The sequence below is a fragment of the Leucopleurus acutus genome (genome assembly GCF_964270905.1).
Source record: "Leucopleurus acutus genome assembly, chromosome: 7".
Taxonomy (NCBI): Eukaryota; Metazoa; Chordata; class Mammalia; order Artiodactyla; family Delphinidae; genus Leucopleurus; species Leucopleurus acutus.
The window spans coordinates 105,084,938-105,097,977 of NC_139150.1; positions in this window are offsets into that span (position 1 = coordinate 105,084,938).

The window sequence follows — 13,040 nt, forward strand, 5'->3', positions numbered from 1 at the left end:
TTCATTAATTTTTGGTGTTTGAAAATGCTAATTGTGTTACTTTTCTTTAGTGAACTTACTGCTGGTGATTGATGTCTAACAAAATGGATACCCAGTTGGATTAGATGATTCATATGATTACATTTTAAATGTATACTAACAGAACCAAGGTTAGTAAATAAATATATCGAGGCTGATGGGCCACAGAACATGATGACATTATGTAAATACACCTAAATATGCACACATTTTTCTGGTATAATTCTTGGATACTTACTTTGAAAAGCAAAGAATTATTCAGGTGTTTTTTTTATTCTACAAAACTCATGTCATAACTTCTCTCTGGCAATAACACTCTAGGGAAGTAGTGTCCAGGTTGTAACTCTATGTAGAATCTGTTCCTCTACATTCTTTTATTTGCCTTTAGTGGTTCAAAAATTTAAAAGCCTGGGTTCCACAAAGACTGTGGAAGTGTTAAAATGTGTGTAATTTTACAGACATTTTAATGCTATTTTCTGCACTGCTGTGTTTAAAAATTGTCTTAAATATTTTATTTTAAAAATTTTATTAACATTATTTTGCTCAATGCCTTTATGATGAATCAATTAAAGTTCTTTTCAATATTTTATTCAGTTGAATGTACTGATTTTCATTTTAAATTACAGTTTGTGGTTATAAAAATAGTACATGCTCTCTATGAAAAACAATCATTGAAAACTATATCCACACAAAAACCTGCACACGGATATTTATAGCAGCTGTTGACATAAAACAAATAGACTGCCAGTTATTTCTCCATCAAAAATGGGTTTATTCGAGATTAGCAAAGAATTACAATTCAGGGTCTGTAACCAAGTTGACCACGTTCAAGTCCTTAGCAAAAAATTGAGGGAACTCTTTTACAGAGAGGAAGAGGAAGTTGAGAGGGCAATAGTAAACAAAGAGTCCCGCACTTATCATTGGCTGAGTTGTGACAGTCTCTCATTGGCTGAGCTCTAGCCAGGCAAGAAAAGGTCAGCTTCCTCTTGTGCTCTGCTATCTTCATAGGGCAGAGAGCTCCCCCTTCTGGCCTCCCAACTTTATTTTTTTATAATTTTATTTTGATTAGAAGTCTGTTTCTAAAATATAATTTCTATTTATTTTTGCCACACAAAAGTATCGCTGGTCTCTGCAATATGAAAAAAAATTCTAAAATAATCTACATGTTGACCACTTCTCATTACATTTTTTTAAACCTTTTTTTTCCATTTTATTTATTTTACTTAAGTATAGTTGATTTACAATGTTTTAGGTATATAGCAAAGTGATTCAGTTTATGCATATATATATATATATAGTCAGTCATATATTCTTTTTCAGGTTCTTTTCCATTATAGACTATTATAAGATATTGAATATAGTTCCCTGTGCTATACATTAGGTCCTTGTTGTTTATTTTATATATAGGAATATGTATCTGTTAATCCCAAATTTCTACTTTATCCCCCCCACCTTTCCCCTTTGGTAACTATAAATTTGTATGCTATGTAAGTCTGTTTCTGTTTTGTAACATTTGTTCATTTGTATCATTTTTTAGATTCCACATATAAATGATATTTGTCATTGTCTGACTTACTTCACTTAGTATGATAATCTCAAGGTCCATCCATGTTGCTGCAAATGGCATTATTTCATTTCATTCTTTTTTTATGGCTGAGATGTACCACATCTTTATCCATTCATCTGTTGATGGACATTTAGGTTGCTTCCATGTCTTGGCTATTGTAAGTAGTACTGCAATGAACATTAGGGTGCATGCATCTTTTTGAATTAGAGTTTTTGTCTTTTCTGCATATATGCCCAGGCATGCAACTGCTGGATCATGTGGTAACTCTACTTTCAGTTTTTTAAGGATGCTCCACACTGTTCACAGTGGCCACACCAATTTACATTCCCACCTACAGTGTAGGAGGGTTCCCTTTTCTCCACACCCTCTCCAGCATTTATTATTTGTAAATTTTTTGATGATGGCCATTCTGAACGGTGAGGTAATATCTCATTGTAGTTTTGATTTGCATTTCTCTGATAATCAGCAGTGTTGAGCATCTTTTCACGTGCCTGTTGGCCATCAATGAAGAAACCATCAATGAAAACAACTGGAACCTACCAGAAAAGATCTAAAACTAAAGACATAAAGAAGGAACCACAACAAGTTGGGTAGGAGGGGCAGACTCACAGTACAATCAAACCCCATTCCCCGTGGGTGGGCGACGTACAAAATGGAGAATAATAATATAGCAAGGTTTTCCCACAGACGTGGCAGTTTTGAGCCCCACGTCAAGCTCCCCAGCCCAGGGATCCGGCACTGGAAGACAAGCCTCCAGAGCAGGTGGCTTTGAAGGCCAGCAGGGCTTAACTGTAGGAGCCCCATGGGACTGGGGGAAATAGAGGCTTCAAGCTTAAAGCGTGCAAACAAAATCTCAGGCACACCGGGAGACAGGGTGAAAGCAGTAATTTGATAGGATCCTGGGCCACACCTACCTGCTGGTCTCAGAGAGTCTCCCGGGGTGGGGGGGGGGGGGCGGGCTGCAGCGCATGCTGGGGACATAGACACTGCTGGCAGACATATGGGGGAACCGCCAACCTTGGGGACGCACTTGGTGGCTGCCATATTGACTCACTAGCAACAAGACCCGACCCCGCACAACGGCCTGCGGGCTCCAGTGCTGGGAGCCTCAGGCCAAACTAACTGGGTGGAGTCACAGCCCCAGGCTGCCTAAAGACTAAAGAGCACACAGCCTCCTGCAGACACCTCCCCACGAGACAGGTCCCAGCTCACCAGAGGAACAACACCCAGCTTTAGCCACCAGTGGGCAGGCACCGGCCCCTCCCACCAGGAAGCCTGTACAAACCGCTACATAAGCCTCACCCACTGGTCTGTGGCCATCATCAAAAAGTACAAACAATAAATGCTGGAGGGCTTCCCTCGTGGCGCAAGTGGTTGGGAGTCCGCCTGCCGATGGAGGGGACACGGGTTCGTACCCTGGTCCGGGAAGATCCCAGACGCCGCGGAGTGGTTGGGCCCGTGAGCCATGGCTGCTGAGCCTGCGCGTCCGGAGCCTGTGCTCCACGACGGGAGAGGCCACGGCAGTGAGAGGCCCGCGTACCGCAAGGGAAAAAAAAAAAAATGCTGGAGAGGGTGTGGAGAAAAGGGAACCCTCCTACACTGCTGGTGGGAATGTAAGTACAGACACTATGGAAAGCTGTATGGAGGTTCCTTAAAAAACTAAAAACAGAGGTACCAAATAATCCTGCAATCCCATTCCTGGGCATATATCTGGAGAAAACTCTAATTCGAAAAGACACATGCACCCCAATATTCATTGCAGCACTCTACAATAGCCAAGAGATGGAAGCAACTTAATTTCCATCGACAGATGAATGGATAAAGATGTGGTGTGTATATATACAATGGAATATTACTCAGCCATAAAAGAAAGAAATAATGTCATTTTCAGCAACATGGATGGACCTAGTGATTATCATACTAAGTGGAGTAAGACAGGAAAACAAGTCAGACAGAGGAAGACAAGTACCGTATGATATCACTTATATGTGGAATCTAAAATACGATACAAATGAACTTACTTACAAACCAGAAATAGACTCACAGACATAGAACACAAACTTACGGTTACCAAAGGGGAAAGGAGTGGGGATGGGGATAAATTAGGAGTTTTGGATTAGCAGATACACACGACTGTATATAAAATAGATAACCAAGGCCTACTGTATAGCACAGGGAACTATACTCAATAATTGTAAAAAATAAATCTGAATAAAGTATGGACTTGTAAATAGTAATGTATCAATATTGTTTAGTAATTGGGATAAATATACCAATGTTAAGATTTTGACAATAGGGGAAACTAGGTGTGGGGTTTATAGGAATTGTCTTTGCAACTTTTCTGTAAATCTAAGACTTCTTTATAAGTTTATTTTTTAAAATGTACAGTTCAATGAGTTATCACAAACACCTTCATAACTACTACCCAGATAAGACATTTTTCACAAGGAATCTCAGATTGAACTTTTTAAGAAAGTTCTCAAGGCCAACAAAGCCACACCAAGGGTGTGTCATAGATTCATTCTGTCTGTGAGATCTATAGATTTGAGTGATAGAGATTTGGGCAAATTTCTCTCTTCTTGAGATTCCCCCAAATTTCCTGAGATTCCTGCATCCATTAGGAGGTGGTCTTCCTTATTTACCAGATAAAGCTGCTGGAAACCTAAGTTTCCAAATTCTGAAGGGATGAGGTAGAGAGAAAAGGTAAAAGTTTCAAATCTACCAACAGAAGTGTAATTTAAAGGCTTCCTTATATCTGGAAAACACAGATTAAAAACCAGTAATATTTCAGATAAAAACCAAAAATTATAGCCATACTCATAAGTTCACTCAGTCCTACGTGACTTCCTTGATCTTACTCTTCTGTTAACAGTTTTATGAAGCCATCAGGTTTTCCAGAATTCTTTAATTTCTTACCCAGTTCAGCAGTATGATCTGAAGGTTATCAGAAACCTGTACTTGTCAAAAAGTCCTTTCCATGAATCTTTTTGAAGATGAAGCATGTTTGCAAAAACACCGGAGTAAAATAACTCTATAAATGACAAAAAACTTCCATTGAAATGTCAAGGTTAAAGACCTGATTACAATGCAGCTGACAAATAAACTGGGGTACCTCTGTGACATACAACAATTTAAGATAATAACTAGAATTATGACTGATATCACTTACCAGGACATACCAGAAGTTTAGGAGTGCCATATTAATTTCTAGAATATCTATATTAATAACATTTATCCATACAATACAACCTAAGAAGTTTTATCACCACTCATTTGACAACACTTAATGTAATATAACATACCAAATAAGCCTAATTCATTTATTCCTCTCCCTGAGATGGAGAGAAAAATACTTTTAGGTGTTCCAGGGACCCTTTGGAAAACCTCAAAGTTAGCTAGAGTTCAAACGAACTTCATTTAGAATTTATCTTTGGGAATTTTGTCAAAAATACCAAAAAGCTTCAAAACATCTGGTCAAATAGGATCATACATCACTGTGAAACAATACCCATTCACAGCCAAAACCCAGATCGGGACTTGAACCCACGGTCTTTTAACTGAGATCACACACCTGGTCTCAGGACTTAATGAAGCTCAGGTTCTTGATGTCTCATCGCAGAAAGAATTCAGTGAGAGACAAGTGAGAGGTAAGAAGTGGATTTATTTAGAGAGAAACACACTCCACAGACAGAGTGTGGGTCCTCTCAGGAGGCGAGAGCAGCACCAGGGTCTGGGGTTGTCAGTTTTTATAGGGGTGGGTAATTTCATAGGCTGAGTGGGAGTATTCCAGCTATTTGGGGGGAAGGGGTGGGGATTTCCAGGAATTGGACCACTGCGCACTTCTTGACCTTTATGGTCAGCCTTGGAACTGTCATGGCACCTGTGGGTGTGTCATTTAGCTTGCTGATGTGTTACAATGAGCATATACTGAGGCTCAAGGTCTAGTGGAAGTTGACTCTGCCATCTTGGACCTATATGGTTCTAATCAGTTTATGTCGTGTCCTCAAGCTATGTCATTCTTTTAAAGGCTGTGCCCTGCCCTCTTCCCTCCTGTTTCACTTCCATAACTTTCTGCATCCATAGTACTCTGTCACTTTCTTTTTCATTCAGAAACAGCTAGCTCTAGAACAAAAACCATCCTTTTTTCCTTTAACAAAATGCATCTCCATTCCTCATACCTTCTTTTACTGAAAACATGCTTCCCATTTTCCTTGAATACTGAAATATTTCCCTTATAAATCATAACCTTAAAACCTTAATCTACAGCGAAAACCAAGAAGTAAGTAATTGTGTACTGTTTTTCATACCAGCACTTCCTGATTGGAAAACTTTCGCAAGATATGTGTTAAAAAAACCCAAACATCTTTAGTTTCCCTCTCTTAAGAAGACAAAAGTAGGTAATCTTAGACCTGCCCAGCAGTTAATGTTCCAGTATTTTATCCTATTTGAAATGACCCAGAGAGTGAATGAATTATCATAGTTTAACTTAGTTTAGTTTCAAATAACCAAAATCTGGATATACTATCCTTAAAGCAGATATTCCCAAAACACAATTATTCCTAAAGAGTTTACCTAGAAGCTCTTATCTCATTTACCTTATTTTATTTACTTAAAAATTTCATTATATTATTTTTCTTGTTGACAAACTTTCTAACAGGAATACAGTCTTGATTTCTAGTCAAGCTAGGTACAATAAAAGTATTATACTTAATGTTGATGACTTGAAAGACATGTCTATATTAATGAAACTGAAACCCAGCAGGATCCAGTGGGGCCTTCCCAGGTACAAATCCTTTCCATGTCCCCTGTTTCTTGTTTGTAGGAAATAGGCTTCATTCAGCCTCTGTGACCTTCCTTGAGTTCCAAAGGGCAGATTCAAATAGTTGCTTATGAGAAAAGGGAGGGAATGCAGAAACAAAGGAGGAGCAGTCAAGAAACAATAGTGCAGGGTCCTGGTTCCTACTCAAGGAATATACATAATAATATACCTTTGAGTTCTTCTGTAAGAACTAAGGCACCACCCAGGTAGAGGATGGTAACTTCAGGCTGAACACAAGATTCCTGGAACACTGCCCTGTTACCTCACCACCAACCAATCAGAAGAGTCTGCACACTGGATGATAACAAAGATTCTGACCCCTTTCCCAAATGATTCCCCCTTTAAATTTTAAACTTTCATGGTGGAGCAGTCTTAGAAGTTGGTTTTTGGACAGGAGTCCACCTTCTCCCCAGGTTGCTGCCTCCTGAATAAAGCAACCTTTCTTTTCCAACCAACCCTTGTCTCTCGAGTATTGGTTTATGAGCTCAAACAGCCAAACGTGAGTTTGGCAACAAAACCAACAAGCTTAAGCTAGCTTCAATACCAGACATCGATTCAGTACTATTTCCCAGATCACGTGACCCTGAAATTCATTCGGGCCAGTTTCTTTTATATTTCTGAGTATACAAGTGCTTGATTTCCTTTAAGCCAATTAAATAGAGTTCTTTTACAAATTAATTTTGGCAATGCCACACATCTACAACACACATATACAGATATGCACAAACACACAAACAGACCTCATAGTTGCCATTCCAAAATTTCAGCCCGGAGTCAGGTGCAGCAATATAAAACTCATCAGTTACAAAAGAGGTTGAATTCAAACTGGTGGGTTTCTGGCTGATGGAACAAACCAAGGTCACCTGTCTAGATGCCTAAACACTGTTTATGGAGATGATACAAGATTTCTATTTGTCCTTGACAACTCAAGTCCCAAATTACCTATCCCCCTTTCCTGAAATTTGCATTTTGAAAAGATGGCGGACATAAGGGTTCCTGGAGAAAACCAGGTAGAATATTTGCACCTCAAAGATATAGGAAGAGAAAGGGAAGTTCTTCCTTGGATGACTGTTCCCTTAAGGCCAGAAAAAAGATTTTTTTTCAATACTTACAAGGCTCTTAAAATAAATAGAGGAGATGTGGGGAGTGGTAAAAGGATTTGCCACTTTTAGATTATTTCTGGAGCCACACCTCTGGTCCTGTAAAGACTAGGTCTGTAAAACAGGTACCGTTGCTTTTAATTCCTCAGAACTGAGTGGCCACCTCAGTGATAGCAAAGGACTGACATACCCATTCACCTATGTTGGGATGTTTTACTTTCTCTCATTTAGCTTAGGGGAGAAGCGCCCACACCCCCAAAAATAAAATTCCTGTCAGGCTCTGAACATCAGCTATGGTCAGTTTAGTCAGACCTGTGGCCTCCTATTTTGGTAATCCATTTACAAACAGTTGAGGATCCTCCCTGGGTTTAAGAAATTCTTTAACTAAGGCCCTCAGTTCAGCTTTCTATCTGAAGAGACTGCCTACAGCCTCAGGTGGTCCGATTTTTTTTTTTTTACATATATATACATTCTTTTTCCTATCCTCTTCCATTATGGTTTACCAGGTGGTCCCATTTCTAAAGGTAACCATTTAATACTGTCTTCAGAGTGGAAAGGCAATTCAGACAGATTTCTAGAATGAGTACTCAAAGAAGGATAGAGAGGAGCAATACTGTTTTAGGTACCTTTTTTTTTTTCCGACCACACTGCGCAGTATGTGGGATCTTCGTTCCCAGACCAGGAATTGAACCTGTGCCCCTGCAGTGGAAGCATGGAGTCTTTTTTTTTTTTTTAATAAATTTATTTTTGGCTGTGTTGGGTCTTCATTGCTGCACGCGGGCTTTCTCTAGTTGCAGTGAACGGGGGCTACTCTTCGTTGCAGTGCGTGGGCTTCTCATTGTGGTGGCTTCTCTTGTTGCAGAGCACGGGCTCTAGGCGTGTGGGCTTCAGTAGTTGTGGCACGTGGGCCTCAGTAGTTGTGGCTCTCGGGCTCTAGAGCACAGGCTCAGTAGTTGTGGCGCACGGGCTTAGTTTCTCCGCGGCATGTGGGATCTTCCCGGACCAGGGCTCAAACCCATGTCCCCTGCATTGGCAGGTGGATTCTTAACCACTGCACCACCAGGGAAGTCCCTTAGGTACCTTTTATATCATTAATCTTTCATCAGCCTTATACAACGAATCTTTCAATGAGGACGTTTTAGAATTTTGAAGCCTTTGGGGACTTCCACATACCAATTAAAATAGTTTAAAATAATTGAAATCATTTAAGATGAGAGCTCTCTAAAATTTTAACAATTTAGAAGCTTCTCCAATTCAAAAGATCCAAGGAGGTAGCCTAACAAATTTTTCCCTGCTAATTTAATTTTAGAAAAGAGAAAAACACTTACCACTGTTGTTTCCAGTAGACCCTGCAGGCACAGATCCAGAAGACTGCTGGCTTTAACTGTGCACTCAAAATTGTTTTGGAGTGCCAGCAGAACCCCAACTTGGCCATTTCAGGGCCCAATTTCCTTTAGCTCCCATTTAAGCACTTGCAAGCATACATAAACCCAGCTGGTATTCCCATAGGTGGCTGTTTGCATGGGACCTGTTTGGCCATTGGGGCACAATTCCCACTATTAATTTGGTAGCCTAATTCAGATATGAGATATGAGATATAATTTAAAAAACTTTCTGAGGACACTGTGCCTCTGAGTCTAGCTCCCCAGGGAGTTACCCTTGGGTCAGTCTGACTTCTTTTATGTGGCTTCGTTTCTCCCTGTGACAGTCTAAAACTGCCATGTGTGCTCAGAGCACTAGATTATCATCCTCTGTCACGTCCCCCAGACGAGCAGTATTTATTTAATGGTTGTAGTGGGTCTTCCTTATTCTTCAGAGGTGACTAATGCAGTCTCTCATTTCGCTAGGAAAAGTTTTGTTCAGACCATATATCAACTCATTTTTTTCAATTTAAGCCAAATTTAACAAAACCCCAGCCACCTATGTTTCCCTAGGCCTCTTGCCCAGAGCCTCTGTGTCCTGCCTAGGAAATGCACTGGTGCCCCGTAAGGCCCAAGGCCTAATTAAACAGCTCAGATAAAATTTTCAGGATCCTCACTCAAACAATAATATCCAGATATCAGGAGAACTCACTGGAACACCTGAGGAGTACCGAGAAGTCTGTGGGGCTCAATGGGCACATGCTGGTACCGAGCGCTGGTACCGGGTAGACTCCAGGTGCCCTCTGATGGGTATCTCTGATATCCTGCCAGCTATACCAGGCATGTAGACAAAGTTAATCAGTCGACCTAAGAAAGAAATGGAAAACTTTATTGGACCCAAATTGAGGATTATAACCCCGGGAATAGCATCTCAGAAAGCTCCAAGAACTGTTCCATCTGTTAGAAGTCAAAACACAGTTATAAAAGTTTTTTCAGACAGAGGTCTCTACATTAAAAGACATATTATTGACAGTTTACAAAATCCAGATCTAAGTGTCCTCATGGCCACTTACAACATTAAGAAGGAATGTTATCTTTTAAGGAGTTGTCTTGTTGATGCTGGGAGAATATTGCTCTTTATGGTTGAACAGGTATTTCTGCTGATGGGGGAGGTTTGGTCGATGCATAATGCAGGTATGCAGTGTGCAGTGGAGGGGAGAGAGGAGGACAAAGGGCAGAGGACTTTTTTTATGTTTAAATTTTTGTCTTGCCCTAAAATATGAATTTTATTTCACATCTCTAAGGGCACGATTCCCATTCATGAGGGTCACCCTCATGGCCTAATCACCTTCCAAAGGCCCCAGTTCCAGATACCATCACAGTGGGGATTAGGCTTCAATATATGACTTTCAGTGGAACACAAACTTTCAATCCATAGCTACTATAAAATGATGTTTACTATAGCTTCCTTGCTAGATATGGACACCCTTTCTTACATTAAGGAAGTTCCTCTCTAGTCCCAGTGTTCTAAGATGCTTTTAAACATCTTGAAGTGATACTGGATTCTATCAACATTTTTATTCCATCTTTTGATTTTTCTTGTGCTAATATGGGGATTACATTGTTCTTTAAATGTTAAATCAACCTAGCCTTCCTGCAACAGACCCAACTTGGTCTTGATGAAGTTTTTCCTTTTTATGTTACTGGTTTTGGTTTACTAATATTTTGTTTGGGAATTTTCATGTGTTCATGAATGAGGCTGGATATCTACAGGATCTGCAGTGATGTTTCCTTTTTAATTTATGACATGTCTTTTTTGCTCTCTATATAAGTCTTGCTAGGGCTTATCAATTTTATTTATATTTTCAAAGACCCAACTTTTGGCATTGCTGATCCTATTATATGTTTGTTTTCTATTTTCTATGATAGGTTTTGTTTTGTTTTAAAATTTTTGCTCATTTATTTCTTTCTATTGGAAGGGAGACTTACTTTGTTTTTCCTAGATTCTTAGCTGATTTTTCAGCCTTTCTTTTCTAATATAGCATTTAAGACTATAAATCTCTCTAAGGACAACTTCAGCTGCATGCCACAGGTTTTTATATACAGTATTTTTGTTATTTAAAAGTCAGTTCTAATTTTATTTTAATCAACAAATTGTAGATTAAGTAGGTACCATGAGGCATGAAAGAACAGTCTTCTACATTTCTTAAGCAAGTGCTTATTATCTCCGTTTTACAGAGGTACAAACAGGTTCCTGGAGGCCTTTGTCTGGGAGGTGAGAAAGCTACTTCAGAGAAGCCTGTTTTGATTTGCCAATTATAATCAATTCAGCAAAAAGATTAATATTGCTATATCCTCAACCCAGTCACACATAAATCTTTCCTAAGAATGAAGCAAATGACCAAAAAAAGAAGGTAACTCAAGAAGAGACTTAAAGAGCAAGTTCCAGAACAAGAATTTTAAAAGTTTTCTTGCCGTTGGTAGTAAAATCTCTGCAACCTTGTGTTGAGGGTCTCAAGGCCCTATCTAGACTCAAAGGAAAAAGCAGGCTGGGATCACTTTGTACCGTCTGCCACAGACAAGTGCTATGAATTTGCCGGCCCAGTCCTTGGGTGTTAGTTTGTTTCCATTTAGATATTCCAACTACAGGAACTGGAAATAATTATTCAAGGAAAAGTATTTGTTTATGTATTAAAAAGAACGTTGCAGTTCATGAGAACAGGCTGAGAGAGAGAAACTCCTTTGTCAGCTTGGCAGACCTAGTGAGAAGCAACACAACATATAAGTTAGTCAGGATAACTGATGTCAGGATGCAAGTGTACATAAGTAAAATTTTTCCATAAATCAGTCGGTTTTCCATTTACTTTCTTGGCACTTTAATGTTATTTCGATAGAAGATAAGCCATTAATGATCTGTATAGTACTGCTTGGTACAATCTCATACTAAAAGGAACCCTCCATTGAATTCCAGAATTGTTTAAATCTCAGAGAGCAGTGGTTCTTAATCTAAGATCCCCCATGTGACGGTAATTTTTAGTCTACGCATACCACCTAGATTCACAAGCACAATTCAATAACTGAAAAATCTCAGGGAACTGTGGCTCACAGATAGAAACTAATGATTCAAATCACCCTCATTTTACAGATTAACAAAATAAGGCCAAGAAAGAGAAAGAAGCCTACTCACTTTCACTCAGTAAGTTTAATGACAACATTCAAATCAACGGAGTACCAAATAAGATAATACACCTTCTGGTAACTAAAGTGTCCTTTACTCTATATTGTTCTATTAGAGTTTTATTATTTTTACACCAATACTGTGATATGCTTAAGTACAGATTAGTAAATAAAAAAAAATTTTTAAGATATCAGTACAGAAAATACATTTAATAAATTAAAGCAAAACCCAAAGATATGGCTGGAGCCAAGAGAACAAGAAAAGCCTTAACCAAAAATGTTTAGAAATATCCAAGGAGCTACTCTTTTGAGCCATATCCCAGGTCTCTGGTCTCAGTGACCTTATTTAATAAGCACATCAGCCAAGAAACGCCAGCAAAAGGTTTAATGTTTTAAAAGATAAGCAGGGCTTCCCTGGTGGCGCAGTGGTTGAGAGTCTGCCTGCCGATGCAGGGGACATGGGTTCGTGCCCCGGTCCGCGAAGATCCCACATGCCGCGGAGCGACTAGGCCCGTGAGCCACGGCCGCTGAGCCTGCGCGTCCGGAGCCTGTGCTCCGCAACGGGAGAGGCCACAACAGTGAGAGGCCTGCGTACCACAAAAAAAAAAAAAAAAAAAAAAGATAAGCAAATGTAGACCTATTTTGTAATACACAAAGTGCTAATTTCAATAGATACATTAAAATAGAGAATATCTGAGAAAGATCATTAATAAAAGTAATAGTCACTCAATCCAAATTAATGTTAGAGTTTACAGCACTTTATTTTTTTATTTTTTATTTATTTATTTTTTTTGTGGTACGTGGGCCTCTCACTGTTGTGGCCTCTCCCGTTGCGGAGCACAGGCTCCTGACGCGCAGGCTCAGCGGCCATGGCTCACGGGCCCAGCCGCTCCGCAGCATGTGGGATCTTCCCGGACCGGGGCACGAACCCGCGTCCCCTGCATCGGCAGGCGGACTCTCAACCACTGCGCCACCAGGGAAGGCCAGCACTTTATTTT